Raw genomic sequence first — 17,155 nt, 5'->3', positions numbered from 1 at the left:
GGAACATGTTGATATAAACTAGAAGTCATGAGGGGAGAAGCTAACTTGATTCTAAGACTGGACCATGCATTATTCTACATGTAGTGCGTGAAGAATATTAAATGACCATTAAATACAGTATTTCTCTAACGTGGAGACGAGAAGGCTAGACAATGACGGAAACTATTGATGCAGTTCAGTAGCTTAGGAATGCAGAGGAGGAGGACTGAACTGATAGCTGGAACTATAACATACTTTTGGCAGACTCAGAGGCAGAGCCGGGGTGCACCGGGCACTGCAAGGCAGGAAGTAAGTGAAGGGTCGAGGATACAGGTGGGGGCTGTATCGCTCCTCAGCGAGGCTTTCAGGAGACAGGAGCTGAATCTGTGGTCCGGGCCCTTTTGAGGCCTGGAAACGGGGACTTTATAATTGAATAACGTGTACACTGAGAAACGTGGCAACATTACTTACATAGGCCTGATATTCGTAGTATTCACGAGGACTGGAAACTAACATACTAGAGGTGGACACAACTGTAATTGCGTCTTTAATCAGAAATGGGGAATAACATATGCATATTGATCATGCACACATAACACATGATGGATGAGGCGTAGGGACACAGAACATGGCAAAATTTACTTTTCCACATTCCCTCCTTGTCACTACGTTTCCATCAGGAAACATCAATATTCATGATACCGTCTATCATTTCATACAGTACCATTTGCTCGTCTCGAATTGTCTTGGAACGGGATTTAGAACAGGGCTTGGGACGGGGAATACAAGAGGTAGCACACATGCTGCAAATCGCAGGGCCACATTGTATACAGAGGCAGCAGCTAAATATGATCGCTACTGCAATACCTAAAAAGGACAGGACTTTCCAACCCCATTCGGAAATTACATTCCAGAACCAACCGGACCATGTCCAGGTGCCTGGATCTTGGTGTAACAGATGGGCAATTTTATGGAGTCTGGTTATAGCTGAATAAACAGACGGCGCGTTATTTGGAATGAAAATGCAACAACTGGATCTGAGAATTCTACAGGCCCCGCCCCTATCGGCCAGTATGACGTCAAGGACGAGACGATTCTGTAAAACGACAATTCTCATAAAGGATTGTTCTTCAGTTAAGTTACCTAGAGCAGAGGCAGTCTCATCTACTACTGCTTCAAGGGTTCTTGTTAACCTACGGATTAGCTTACTATTTACAACTGTGCCTAAATAAGGGAAAACACCTTTATCTATATCAATGAATTGCTCTGCGGCGGTTTCAGTATAATCGACAATCGGGAGATTTCTCTTGTGTCTAGTGTGTACTAAGAAAGAATTCCTATGATAGTCAGGTGGGGCTAGAAAAACAGGTGGCAGTAGGAAAGCAATGTAACAGGTTCCCTCCCAATCGAGGGGCAGACGGACATATGTAGTTTGACCACAAACAAAATAAGAATGACGTGAAGCTTTAAAAATAGATTTCCTACTGTCACTATACTTGATAACAGTAGTACATTCACTATGACCTATATGTACAGAACCATAACTACGGACACATAATTCGCCTTTGACTGGTAGTACTGAAATAGCGGGTGAGTCTGGAGTAGTATCAGACTGAACATTCAGAACCATGAAATTCGACGAATAATTTCCTAAATTATATACTTCATTTTCTAAATCTAAACCTGTTCTGTGGGGGAAACCTTGCTTGTCTGGGAAACATGTACTGTTAAGAAAAGACATATCTGTTGAGGATGACGTTAACGTGGACCATGCTCCACACGAACCATTGTGTGAGAATGGATAAGGAAAGAGTGGCAGAACTCCCTTCGGTGTCTGGAAAGGGGGGAGTCGACCACACACCCAACAATTTGTGGCATTGCTGGTCTGGTGTGAATAATGTAACATACGGATAAATGTGTTATTACGCATAGCGAGGCGGTATGCATATTCGTGAGGAGGCAGATCACTAAACGTGTGCTCTACTGTAGCATGAGCAGACATATTTACATGAGGAACTGAAAAACACAGATAGAAAGCATAGCTGGTGCAAGAAGCCATTAGGCTGATGAATAATACAAAACTCAGAAAAACGATACATTTGATTGAGCTTTGACTGACTCTCTCACTATGGGGGTCTATTTTATACATGTCAGAAACAGTCTAACCGTTTCACCTAGGGGAGGACTTATACAATCAAACTGGCTGACTTATTAGACCTGAGCTTTAACTTATACTCCTGTTGCGGAGTTTTCTCTAACAAGGGAGGGGTTGTAATAATGTCTTGTGCGGGACAGTCCTTTAAAACAATGTTCTGGCAATCCTTCGATTCCTGGGAAATGTTCTTGGAAATGTTTTTGAAGACTGGTTTCGGTCCTTTGAAAAGTTTTACATGAGAAAGGTGGACCCACCCCTTCCTGCCTTCCAACTTGACGGCAGTTCGGGTGGTCAAGAGGACCTGACGTGGCTCCTTCCAACGTGGTTCCAGCGGACTTGATCTGTCGAAATTTCTGATCATCACTAGGGAGCCTGGAACGATCTCGTGCGGTGCCACCTCGGTATTGTCTGGAAATGCGGCGGCAACCTGTGAACGACATGAGTTGAGGGCAGACATCAAGGAAGCTAGGTAATCTGTCAGCATATTACATGAAACATCGGTAATACTTCGGGGTCTAGGAGTACCCCACATATTAGGGGGGTGGCCGAAAACGACCTCATACGGGGACAGACCTGATCTGGAATGTGCGACCATACGCATGTAAAACAGAGCGACTGGCAAAGCTACTAACCAGTCCACACCCTTGTCTTTACAGACTTTTGCTATACGGATTTTCAGAGTCTGATTATGCCTTTCGACTAGTCCAGCTGCTTCTGGATGGCGTACACAATGGAACTTCCACTGGTACCCTAACAAAAGGGAAACGTGTTTCATGAGTTCAGATGAGAATGGCTGGCCGTTATCAGAATATACGACTCTAGGGAGTCCATATCTAGGGAAGAATTCACGAACCAACTGCTTGGCAGTGGTCGCGGCTGTGTAATCTGGGACTGGATATGCTTCTGTCCACCTGGACAAAGCGCATACAACTACAAGGACATACTTGAAACCTCGACATCGCTCCATTTGAATATAATCCATCTGGAGGACCTCAAAAGGGTGGTCCGGGGGCTGGAAACCACCTTGTTCCACCGGGACACTTTTACCTGGATTAAACTGACAACATATCATACAGGTACGGACTTTCTGCTTGGCTGCAGCTCGTAAATGCTTGTTGAACCAAATGTTCTGGATACTGTCTAACATAGCTTTTTCTCCTAAATGTGCTGGACTATGTGCGGTATTGATAATGACTTGAACCATAGAATCGGGGAGAAACCATGTGGCTCTACCCTTCGTTACCCATCCCTGATCTGTCTGGACCCCTCCTTGTACAGACCATTTCTTGATTTCATCGGGAGTAGCATGTGACTGGATATCTATGACATCTTGTGTAGGGTCCTTAACTGTCATGCATGTAGTCAGATCTGGAATATGTGTCTGATTAACTGGAATGTCTGGAGTCTGTGCTGTAAGCTTGGCTGTGCGGTCTGCTAAATCATTACCTTGGGAAATAATGTCAGTAACTTTCGTATGTGCTTTGCACTTCATGATAGCAATAGATGTCGGTAAATGTATGGCATCTAACAGAGCTTGAATAAGGAGACCATGCTGAATCTTGGTTCCATGAGAAGTCATAAAACCTCTCTCCTGCCAGAGCACTCCGAAGTCGTGTACAACTCCGAATGCGTAACGTGAATCTGTGTAAACATTAACCTTCAGGTTCTTGGCATGTATACAGGCTTGTGTCAGAGCAACTAGCTCTGCTGCTTGAGCGGACAGGGTATCAATACGGTGTGTTTCAATAACTTCAGTGTCGGTAGTCACTGCATACGCGGCGACTAGTTCTCCTGTACTAGTTCTCATACATGAACCATCCACATAAAGTGTCAGGTCAGGATCTGGTAACGGAATATCTGTCAGGTCTTGTCTTGGCTTTGTCGTAATGTTAACTACTTCCATACAATCATGTGTGTCTGGATTTGAATTAACTGATGGTAACAGTGTAGCAGGATTCAGGACGTTGCAGCGTCTAATTTCTATGTGTGGCTGGAACAGTGTCAATTCATAACCTGTTAAACGTGCAATTGTCAAGTGCTGAGTTTGTGTTCGGTTTAAAAGAACTTCTACTGAATGTGGGACCTGTACTGTCAGGGAATGTCCTAAAACTATAGAATCACTTTGTCTGATAGCTAGTGCTGTGGCTGCAACTGACTTGAGGCACGCAGGCAACGCCTGGGCGACTGGATCTAATGTGCTCGAAAAATAAGCACAGGGCTTGTATTGACCTGCTTGATCTTGTGTGAGGACAGATAATGCTGTACCTTCGCGTTCAGTAACGAAAAGTGTAAAAGGCTTACTGTAGTTCGGTGTAGCTAGAACTGGAGCTTGACATAGGGCTTTCTTTAACTCGTTGAAACTAAGTGTATGGTCAGATGTCCAAGGGAGGACAGTCGATACGGCTGCCTCCTGTGTCGTTAACTGTATCAGTGGCTTGGCTAGGAATGCATACTGGGGAATCCATTGTCTACAATAAGAAGTAAGGCCGATAAAGGCACGTACCTCCTTCTGGGTTCTGGGCTGGGGAAGACTCGCTATTAACTGGATACGGTCGGGTGTCAACTGCCTACCCCTCCTGGACAGCAAGTGTCCTAAGTATACCACTTGCTGGACACAGAATTGAAGCTTCGAAGGTGACACCTTGTGCCCCATCTCGGCTAGAAAATACAGAACTGTAAGTGATGCTCGCTCGCAAGCACGTTCAGAACGGGCTGTGATCAGTAGATCATCGACATACTGGAGCAGGGCAGTGTCAGTTGGCATGTGAATGTTGTCTAGTTGTCTCTTGAGTGCTTGACTGTAAATACTAGGGCTTTCTGTGAAACCTTGAGGAGCGCGTGTAAACATATAGCTCCTTCCATTTAAACAGAATCCGAAAAGAAACTGGCTGTCTGGATGAATTGGAACACTAAAGAATGCATTCTTGAGGTCAATAACAGTGAAAAACATGGCTTCGGAATCAATGGCTGTTAACAGGGAAGAAATGTCTGGAACAACTGGGTACTGAGGAATAATACATTTGTTAAGCTCTCGTAAATCAATCACTAATCGATATACTGGGGGTGCATTTGGATCAGTACGTTTCATGACTGGAATGATCGGAGAATTACATACATTGGAGTCAGTTTCTACAACTACTCCTTGAGCCATGAGCTCGTCAATAATTTTGGATAAGGCTGCTACAGCCTCAGGTGGCAATCTGTACTGCCTGATTCGTGGTAACACTACACCTGGTTTGAGAGTCACACGATAGGGTGTGATTTGCATGTAACCTACATCAGTTGGACCTTGCGCCCATAAATGCTGCGGAACATTAGACAATCTTGAATCAAAATCTCGTAATACATAGTGACCCTTAAAGTCACGTAGGAACAGACGTATTCCCTCTGGGGAACAGCAAATAACTGCACCTAATTCTTTCAACGTCTTAATGCCTAATAGATTTTCTGGACATGACTTAGTAAGTAACAGATCAGTAGTACGGGACAATGGACCTACTTCTAGAGTAACTGGCTTAGATATTTCATTAACTATGGGTTTTCCTGAAAATCCAAGGGAAACATTTCTTGAGCCTGAGAGCGGAGCCCCTGGAACTTCGGCGTGACTAATTGTGGTCCTACTTGCCCCTGTATCGATCAAAAACTTTCTGTCTTTCCCTAATACTTGACTATGAACATAGGGACCTTCTTGGTCTACAGGTATCTCGATGAGAGGCAAGCCTACCTCCCTCTCTAGGCTGTTTCATGAATACTGTTGGTACTCTGGATACTCAGACTGTGCATACTGGTACATCTGCTGTGTGACATGCTGTGTTGCAGCAATAGGCTGCGGTACGGTAACTGTCTGTGGTGCATTCTGTGACTGAGGAGTCTGTGAAACTTGTTCTTGTCTCGGCGGACGTGGTCTTTCTTTAGTCTTACCAGTAGCTATGTTGTGTTTCAGAACTGCACACTCGTTTATAAAATGACCTGGCTGTTTACAATAATTGCAGTTCCCTTTAACGGGAGCCGCAGGATGACTGGCTTGATTCGGACCTCTCTTCTGACTGTCTTGAGGAATAGACTGTGCAACTAGCACTTTCATTTTCGTGTCTTTCATACGTTTTCTTTCGTGTTCTTGCTCTTCTCTAATTCTATTCTGGTGATACTGAAGCATCTGGAGCATCTGGGACGGAGTATTTGCTTGCCAGGTGCTTTCGACTTTCAAAACTCGGTTTTTAATTTGTGGACTTGAATTCTCGACTAATTTGGTAACGAAAAGATGAGGGTATGACTCACTACTTGTCTTGAGACCACTGTTAATACTGAAACATTTCTCAAATCTAGAATAAAAATCACTAATGTCTTCATCTTGTTTCTGTTTACAGGCTGAGATTGCATCCCAGTCTTCTTTCCTAGTTGTCAATAATCTGGGTAAAACTTGAATCAATAATTCTGGTAATTCTTTACATTTATCTCCAAGACCGGTACCTGGTACTCGTGCCTTGTCTTCAGCTTCTAGAGCTGCCCAATCGATCTTTTTCTCTCCCACCTCCCATTCTTTTTCTTTTAACTTTTCATACACCCCTGCGGGTAGCAGGACCTTTAACATTTTAATGATATCTGGGTAAGTGTATTCTCCCATACGGAGCATGTCTTTTAATTCTCTATGGAACCCCGCTGGATCTTTGTCATGACAGGGAATTAATTTCTTCATTTCAAGAAGTTCCATCTTTGATATCGGAGTGTATACAAACACTCGTTGCATTACGCCACCCGCCCCTTGGACTGGGTGGACTTCTCGTAGCGGATTCTGTCTGTCTATGTAGAATGGTTTACTTTCTGGGGGTGAGACATGAACAAAATGCGGGTTCAGGAACGTTCTATACTTGTGGCGCTGTTCTAGAATGACACTAATTAAATCGGTACCTAGACCTCTCCATCTATACTGGAGTAACTCGTTCAGGATATCATGTAACGGGCCTGGATCAGAATGTTGACCCTCATACAGGGTAATGAGGTGCTGGATCATATACATACCCACCAGTCGTTGCTCGGCTGGGGGCAGTTTCAGAAACATTTGTGCCACTATTTCGTCTGGAAAAGTGGTAGAATCAGTAATCCATCGGACTGCTGATCGGGCTAGTTCTTGTTCGTGCATGGTACTTAATTCGCTATATCCGACTCGTGATTTCAGAATGTGATCGGTAGCTTGAAATACTTGTTCTAAAGAGCTTTGTTCTGGTGCTGGATGATGAAAAATAGACTTAGGTTCTGGACGTAAATGGCGATCTGGAAATCTGGATTTTCCTACATACGCTATTCTGGCGGGATTCTCGTCTTCCTCTTCAGGATCAGAGACACTTTCTTTCTCGCTTACTTGTGCTGCTTTACGCTGTTCGTGTAACCTTATTATTTCTTTACGAATTTTCTTGTACATACTTTCCATGGCACTAATGGTCTTGTGCTTACCCTCGGCTATATTATCACTCCACCTTGTTAGGATTCTCATTTCGGCGGGATCTTTAGACGGATAATCTTGTTCTCTTATTAGACAATTGATCAGGAACTTTAATACCATGAGCTGAATCTCGGCTTTTCTTTGAGACATAATCTCGCCAATACTTTCTGGATCATCCCCTGTACGGATGAAACGATATATTCTGTCTAGATCTTCTTTCATATTTGGTAAGGTGACTAGATACTCGGTCACCCTTCTTACGCGTACGGAATATAAAACCATATTATACTCGCCTGGGACTGTGTCATAGACACATTCGGCAAGGGCTTGTCTGATTTCTGTAACAGACTTATTACTTTTAGGAGTACGCTGTGATGCTTGAGCATGTAATTCGAGTGCTGATAAACGTTTGTGTGGCGGCGGGGTTTGAGGAGGACCTCCTCCTGCGGCCCCTAGACTAGAATCGTCGACTGACATTCTTCGTGCTTGCAGGGTCGGTAATTGTAACGTGGGCTGAACTTGTATGGCAGGCTGACCCGGGGGTACCGTAACAGGTACTCCGGTGTCTGGAGGAACGGGAAGTGCCTGATTTACAGGGACGGGCGGAGCGCGAACTGGATTTGCATATTCAGGAACTGTGTCGTCCAAATAGGACGAAATAAAAATATCAGCTGCGGTTGGTTTGTGACGTAGCTTGGTCGGAACTAATGGTGGCGGGAAATTACTGGATGCCTCTGGGGTCGCTTTTGGCACTCCTTCGGCAAGAAGAGGATACATACCCTTAATGAGGGCATGCCTCTGTCTGTCTGACTGTTCGGCTTTAACTTGTTCACCTATCTCGATTAATTCTCTTTCTTGGGCTCGTTCTTGGGATTCTCTACTTAACTCTGACTTTCTGACTTCCTTTTCCGTTCTTCTATGCGCTTCCTTACGCCATAACTCGATGGCATCTTTCTGTGACTGTCTGGCTTTCTTTTTCCATAATGCTTCTTCTACTCGCATGATACATTCGGCATCCCATGTACCCGATACGGGCCATCTATACTTTTCTTCTAACTGTTTGGTATACTCTACCCATAAATCTAGATACAATATGGCGCTTATGCCATGTTTCTGATACATAAAGTGACCTGGACTGTCCCTAGGCGGAACAGGAACTGCTGCTTCCAGCAGACCCTTTCTAGTTTTTAACTGACGTAACTTGGAAAAGAGCGGCATTCTAAACTTGAATCGGAACACAATACAATACACGAAAAACAATAACAATTAGGAAAAACAATTCAGGCATACCACGACATTGGAAATACATTAAACAACATTATAAATAACAGTTCGAACAGAATACTACCTGAAAATACTGAAAACAGAAACAGAACAGAATTCTCGGGAACGGAACAGACTAGAGTTACTGGATGCACTGCTATAACAGTACGGAACATACCGGTCCCATAAAGGAACGCATCAAGACCCGTATCCACCTAGGTGAACACTTCGTTTGTGGGCTTGGGTACCACCAACCCACGGACCAGGAGTCAATTTAGACTGACCCTGTCTAGACACTACCCCAGCAATGGTACTCACCGGGCAGCACGGAACGGAAGGCCTCGGACGGGACTGGACTACGACGACGAACTTCGGACTTCGGACTTCAGTTACGGGTGGGCCTCCGGATACCTCGGACCTTGGACTCTCGGCTTGGGCTCTGGTCGGGACTCGCCGCGTTCCTCCACCGTCTCGTTCGGATGCTGGACCGCCTCCTCCGTCTCCTCCGTGGGCCTGAGGGATACTTGAAGCAGAAATATCTGCACTTGGCCAGTATGGTTCCGTCACGACTGCAGAGGGTCAGGGGGTCGGCGTGGCTTCACCGACGCGTGGGGAAAGGGCAAGTCCCTGTTCGGGCGCCATTATGTGGTAAATAAATAAATAATACCCTATTTTTGACTAGACTTATAGCATAACAGATAGCTCAATAAATAAGAGTCAAGATTCGAGGTAGTAGGAGTTTCTGCAGGTTTATTACAGCATAAGGACAGGATCAGGACAACCTGCATAGGGTGACCCAGCAGAACAAAAGGATCCCAGCAGGGGAAAAGAGGCCCAGCAGGGGAAAAGAGGCCCAGCAGGGGAAAAGAGGCCCAGCAGCTGCTGGGGCTTGGTCTGGGATGAGCGCGCTAACATTTAATAACAAGACATTGACTTATATACATAGCGCAAACACATAGCATTACATTGCAGTAGGCGTAACAGTGGGTGGAGTAGAAGGCGTGACGCGTAGCAGTCGCGAGAGATAAGAGAAATAAGAGGTGTAACTGGGAGTTTACTTAGACATGTGATGCAAAACGTAACAGAATATGTCATGAATGGGCGGAAACATTGGAGGGGGCTACCTAAGGAGCCGGGACCTCTAACCTAATGGTGCGCGAAAACTGGCAATGACGTGTTACTAGGAGAAGCTGGGGGCTACGAACTCTGTGCTAGGAGCAGAGACTAGAGTCTGGAGGGTCGGAGCGACATGTACCTAAACCCTATCTGGTATCTAATGTTTAGGGAACATGTTGATATAAACTAGAAGTCATGAGGGGAAAAGCTAACTTGATTCTAAGACTGGACCATGCATTATTCTACATGTAGTGCGTGAAGAATATTAAATGACCATTAAATACAGTATTTCTCTAACGTGGAGACGAGAAGGCTAGACAATGACGGAAACTATTGATGCAGTTCAGTAGCTTAGGAATGCAGAGGAGGAGGACTGAACTGATAGCTGGAACTATAACATACTTTTGGCAGACTCAGAGGCAGAGCCGGGGTGCACCGGGCACTGCAAGGCAGGAAGTAAGTGAAGGGTCGAGGATACAGGTGGGGGCTGTATCGCTCCTCAGCGAGGCTTTCAGGAGACAGGAGCTGAATCTGTGGTCCGGGCCCTTTTGAGGCCTGGAAACGGGGACTTTATAATTGAATAACGTGTACACTGAGAAACGTGGCAACATTACTTACATAGGCCTGATATTCGTAGTATTCACGAGGACTGGAAACTAACATACTAGAGGTGGACACAACTGTAATTGCGTCTTTAATCAGAAATGGGGAATAACATATGCATATTGATCATGCACACATAACACATGATGGATGAGGCGTAGGGACACAGAACATGGCAAAATTTACTTTTCCACATGACCCTCAGTGACCCCTGTATCCTTGTGTGACCCTCAGTGACTCATACAGTCTCGTGTGACCCTCAGCGACCCCTGTATCCTTGTGTGACCCTCAGTGACTCATACAGTCTCGTGTGACCCTCAGCGACCCCTGTATCCTTGTGTGACCCTCAGTGACTCATACAGTCTTGTGTGACCCTTAGTGACTCATACAGTCTCGTGTGACCCTCAGCGACCCTTGTATCCTTGTGTGACCCTCAGTGACTCATACAGTCTCGTGTGACCCTCAGCGACCCCTGTATCCTTGTGTGACCCTCAGTGACTCATACAGTCTCGTGTGACCCTCAGTGACTCATACAGTCTCGTGTGACCCTCAGTGACTCATACAGTCTCGTGTGACCCTCAGTGACTCATACAGTCTCGTGTGACCCTCAGTGACTCCTACAGCCTTGTGTGACCCTCAGTGACTCATACAGTCTCGTGTGACCCTCAGTGACTCATACAGTCTCGTGTGACCCTCAGTGACTCATACAGTCTCGTGTGACCCTCAGTGACTCCTACAGCCTTGTGTGACCCTCAGTGACTCATACAGTCTTGTGTGACCCTCAGCGACCCCTGTATCCTTGTGTGACCCTCAGTGACTCATACAGTCTTGTGTGACCCTCAGCGACCCCTGTATCCTTGTGTGACCCTCAGTGACTCATACAGTCTTGTGTGACCCTCAGCGACCCCTGTATCCTTGTGTGACCCTCAGTGACTCATACAGTCTCGTGTGACCCTCAGTGACTTATACAGTCTCGTGTGACCCTCAGTGACTCATACAGTCTCGTGTGACCCTCAGTGACTCATACAGTCTCGTGTGACCCTCAGTGACTCCTACAGCCTTGTGTGACCCTCAGTGACTCATACAGTCTCGTGTGACCCTCAGTGACTCATACAGTCTCGTGTGACCCTCAGTGACTCATACAGTCTCGTGTGACCCTCAGCGACCCCTGTATCCTTGTGTGACCCTCAGTGACTCATACAGTCTCGTGTGACCCTCATCGACCCCTGTATCCTTGTGTGACCCTCAGTGACTCATACAGTCTCGTGTGACCCTCAGCGACCCCTGTATCCTTGTGTGACCCTCAGTGACTCATACAGTCTTGTGTGACCCTCAGCGACCCCTGTATCCTTTGGTGACCCTCAGTGACTCATACAGTCTCGTGTGACCCTCAGTGACCCCTGTATCCTTGTGTGACCCTCAGTGACTCATACAGTCTCGTGTGACCCTCAGCGACCCCTGTATCCTTGTGTGACCCTCAGTGACTCATACAGTCTCGTGTGACCCTCAGCGACCCCTGTATCCTTGTGTGACCCTCAGTGACTCATACAGTCTTGTGTGACCCTCAGTGACTCATACAGTCTCGTGTGACCCTCAGCGACCCTTGTATCCTTGTGTGACCCTCAGTGACTCATACAGTCTCGTGTGACCCTCAGCGACCCCTGTATCCTTGTGTGACCCTCAGTGACTCATACAGTCTCGTGTGACCCTCAGTGACTCATACAGTCTCGTGTGACCCTCAGTGACTCATACAGTCTCGTGTGACCCTCAGTGACTCATACAGTCTCGTGTGACCCTCAGTGACTCCTACAGCCTTGTGTGACCCTCAGTGACTCATACAGTCTCGTGTGACCCTCAGTGACTCATACAGTCTTGTGTGACCCTCAGTGACTCATACAGTCTCGTGTGACCCTCAGTGACTCCTACAGCCTTGTGTGACCCTCAGTGACTCATACAGTCTCGTGTGACCCTCAGCGACCCCTGTATCCTTGTGTGACCCTCAGTGACTCATACAGTCTTTTGTGACCCTCAGCGACCCCTGTATCCTTGTGTGACCCTCAGTGACTCATACAGTCTTGTGTGACCCTCAGCGACCCCTGTATCCTTGTGTGACCCTCAGTGACTCATACAGTCTCGTGTGACCCTCAGCAACCCCTGTATCCTTGTGTGACCCTCAGTGACTCATACAGTCTCGTGTGACCCTCAGTGACCCCTGTAACCTCGTGTGACCCTCAGTGACTCATACAGTCTCGTGTGACCCTCAGCGACCCCTGTATCCTTGTGTGACCCTCAGTGACTCATACAGTCTCGTGTGACCCTCAGCGACCCCTGTATCCTTGTGTGACCCTCAGTGACTCATACAGTCTCGTGTGACCCTCAGCGACCCCTGTATCCTTGTGTGACCCTCAGTGACTCATACAGTCTCGTGTGACCCTCAGCGACCCCTGTATCCTTGTGTGACCCTCAGTGACTCATACAGTCTCGTGTGACCCTCAGCTACCCCTGTATCCTTGTGTGACCCTCAGTGACTCATACAGTCTCGTGTGACCCTCAGCGACCCCTGTATCCTTGTGTGACCCTCAGTGACTCATACAGTCTCGTGTGACCCTCAGCGACCCCTGTATCCTTGTGTGACCCTCAGTGACTCATACAGTCTCGTGTGACCCTCAGCGACCCCTGTATCCTTGTGTGACCCTCAGTGACTCATACAGTCTCGTGTGACCCTCAGTGACTCCTACAGTCTCATGTGACCCTCAGTGACTCATACAGTCTCGTGTGACCCTCAGTGACTCATACAGTCTCGTGTGACCCTCAGTGACTCCTACAGCCTTGTGTGACCCTCAGTGACTCATACAGTCTCGTGTGACCCTCAGTGACTCATACAGTCTCGTGTGACCCTTAGTGACTCATACAGTCTCGTGTGACCCTCAGTGACTCCTACAGCCTTGTGTGACCCTCAGTGACTCATACAGTCTCGTGTGACCCTCAGCGACCCCTGTATCCTTGTGTGACCCTAAGTGAATCATACAGTCTCGTGTGACCCTCAGTGACCCCTGTAACCTCATGTGACCCTCAGTGACTCATACAGTCTTGTGTGACCCTCAGCGACCCCTGTATCCTTGTGTGACCCTCAGTGACTCATACAGTCTCGTGTGACCCTCAGTGACTCATACAGTCTCGTGTGACCCTCAGTGACTCATACAGTCTCGTGTGACCCTCAGCGACCCCTGTATCCTTGTGTGACCCTCAGTGACTCATACAGTCTCGTGTGACCCTCAGTGACTCATACAGTCTCGTGTGACCCTCAGTGACTCATACAGTCTCGTGTGACCCTCAGTGACTCCTACAGCCTTGTGTGACCCTCAGTGACTCATACAGTCTCGTGTGACCCTCAGTGACTTATACAGTCTCGTGTGACCCTCAGTGACTCATACAGTCTCGTGTGACCCTCAGTGACTCCTACAGCCTTGTGTGACCCTCAGTGACTCATACAGTCTCGTGTGACCCTCAGCGACCCCTGTATCCTTGTGTGACCCTCAGTGACTCATACAGTCTTGTGTGACCCTCAGCGACCCCTGTATCCTTGTGTGACCCTCAGTGACTCATACAGTCTCGTGTGACCCTCAGCGACCCCTGTATCCTTGTGTGACCCTCAGTGACTCATACAGTCTCGTGTGACCTTCAGCGACCCCTGTATCCTTGTGTGACCCTCAGTGACTCATACAGTCTCGTGTGACCCTCAGCCACCCATGTATCCTTGTGTGACCCTCAGTGACTCATACAGTCTCGTGTGACCCTCAGTGACTCATACAGTCTCGTGTGACCCTCAATGACTCATACAGTCTCGGGTGACCCTCAGCGACCCCTGTATCCTTGTGTGACCCTCAGTGACTCATACAGTCTCGTGTGACCCTCAGCGACCCCTGTATCCTTGTGTGACCCTAAGTGAATCATACAGTCTCGTGTGACCCTCAGTGACCCCTGTAACCTCATGTGACCCTCAGTGACTCATACAGTCTTGTGTGACCCTCAGCGACCCCTGTATCCTTGTGTGACCCTAAGTGAATCATACAGTCTTGTGTGACCCTCAGAGACCCCTGTATCCTTGTGTGACCCTCAGTGACTCATACAGTCTTGTGTGACCCTCAGAGACCCCTGTATCCTTGTGTGACCCTCAGTGACTAATACAGTCTTGTGTGACCCTCAGTGACTCATACAGTCTCGTGTGACCCTCAGCGACCCCTGTATCCTTGTGTGACCCTCAGTGACTCATACAGTCTCGTGTGACCCTCAGCCACCCATGTATCCTTGTGTGACCCTCAGTGACTCATACAGTCTCGTGTGACCCTCAGTGACTCATACAGTCTCGTGTGACCCTCAGTGACTCATACAGTCTCGTGTGACCCTCAATGACTCATACAGTCTCGTGTGACCCTCAGCGACCCCTGTATCCTTGTGTGACCCTCAGTGACTCATACAGTCTCGTGTGACCCTCAGCGACCCCTGTATCCTTGTGTGACCCTAAGTGAATCATACAGTCTCGTGTGACCCTCAGTGACCCCTGTAACCTCATGTGACCCTCAGTGACTCATACAGTCTTGTGTGACCCTCAGCGACCCCTGTATCCTTGTGTGACCCTCAGTGACTCATACAGTCTCGTGTGACCCTCAGTGACTCATACAGTCTCGTGTGACCCTCAGTGACTCATACAGTCTTGTGTGACCCTCAGTGACTCATACAGTCTCGTGTGACCCTCAGTGACTCCTACAGCCTTGTGTGACCCTCAGTGACTCATACAGTCTCGTGTGACCCTCAGTGACTCATACAGTCTCGTGTGACCCTCAGTGACTCATACAGTCTCGTGTGACCCTCAGTGACTCCTACAGCCTTGTGTGACCCTCAGTGACTCATACAGTCTCGTGTGACCCTCAGCGACCCCTGTATCCTTGTGTGACCCTCAGTGACTCATACAGTCTTGTGTGACCCTCAGCGACCCCTGTATCCTTGTGTGACCCTCAGTGACTCATACAGTCTCGTGTGACCCTCAGCGACCCCTGTATCCTTGTGTGACCCTCAGTGACTCATACAGTCTCGTGTGACCTTCAGCGACCCCTGTATCCTTGTGTGACCCTCAGTGACTCATACCGTCTCGTGTGACCCTCAGTGACCCCTGTAACCTCGTGTGACCCTCAGTGACTCATACAGTCTCGTGTGACCCTCAGCGACCCCTGTATCCTTGTGTGACCCTCAGTGACTCATACAGTCTCGTGTGACCCTCAGCGACCCCTGTATCCTTGTGTGACCCTCAGTGACTCATACAGTGTCGTGTGACCCTCAGTGACTTATACAGTCTCGTGTGACCCTCAGTGACTCATACAGTCTCGTGTGACCCTCAGTGACTCATACAGTCTCGTGTGACCCTCAGTGACTCATACAGTCTTGTGTGACCCTCAGTGACTCATACAGTCTCGTGTGACCCTCAGTGACTCCTACAGCCTTGTGTGACCCTCAGTGACTCATACAGTCTCGTGTGACCCTCAGTGACTCATACAGTCTCGTGTGACCCTCAGTGACTCATACAGTCTCGTGTGACCCTCAGTGACTCCTACAGCCTTGTGTGACCCTCAGTGACTCATACAGTCTCGTGAGACCCTCAGCGACCCCTGTATCCTTGTGTGACCCTCAGTGACTCATACAGTCTTGTGTGACCCTCAGCGACCCCTGTATCCTTGTGTGACCCTCAGTGACTCATACAGTCTCGTGTGACCCTCAGCGACCCCTGTATCCTTGTGTGACCCTCAGTGACTCATACAGTCTCGTGTGACCTTCAGCGACCCCTGTATCCTTGTGTGACCCTCAGTGACTCATACCGTCTCGTGTGACCCTCAGTGACCCCTGTAACCTCGTGTGACCCTCAGTGACTCATACAGTCTCGTGTGACCCTCAGCGACCCCTGTATCCTTGTGTGACCCTCAGTGACTCATACAGTCTCGTGTGACCCTCAGCGACCCCTGTATCCTTGTGTGACCCTCAGTGACTCATACAGTGTTGTGTGACCCTCAGTGACTTATACAGTCTCGTGTGACCCTCAGTGACTCATACAGTCTCGTGTGACCCTCAGTGACTCATACAGTCTCGTGTGACCCTCAGTGACTCCTACAGCCTTGTGTGACCCTCAGTGACTTATACAGTCTCGTGTGACCCTCAGTGACTCATACAGTCTCGTGTGACCCTCAGTGACTAATACAGTCTCGTGTGACCCTCAGTGACTCATACAGTCTTGTGTGACCCTCAGCGACCCCTGTATCCTTGTGTGACCCTCAGTGACTCATACAGTCTCGTGTGACCCTCAGCGACCCCTGTATCCTTGTGTGACCCTCAGTGACTCATACAGTCTCGTGTGACCCTCAGCGACCCCTGTATGCTTGTGTGACCCTCAGTGACTCATAAAGTCTCGTGTGACCCTCAGCGACCCCTGTATCCTTGTGTGACCCTCAGTGACTCATACAGTCTCGTGTGACCCTCAGTGACTCATACAGTCTCGTGTGACCCTCAGCGACCCCTGTATCCATGTGTGACCCTCAGTGACTCATACAGTC

Source organism: Lissotriton helveticus, chromosome 1_1 (assembly GCF_964261635.1).
Source record: "Lissotriton helveticus chromosome 1_1, aLisHel1.1, whole genome shotgun sequence".
Lineage (NCBI taxonomy): Eukaryota > Metazoa > Chordata > Amphibia > Caudata > Salamandridae > Lissotriton > Lissotriton helveticus.
The sequence above is the reverse complement of the archived record's forward strand: the minus strand, read 5'-3'. Positions refer to the sequence as shown.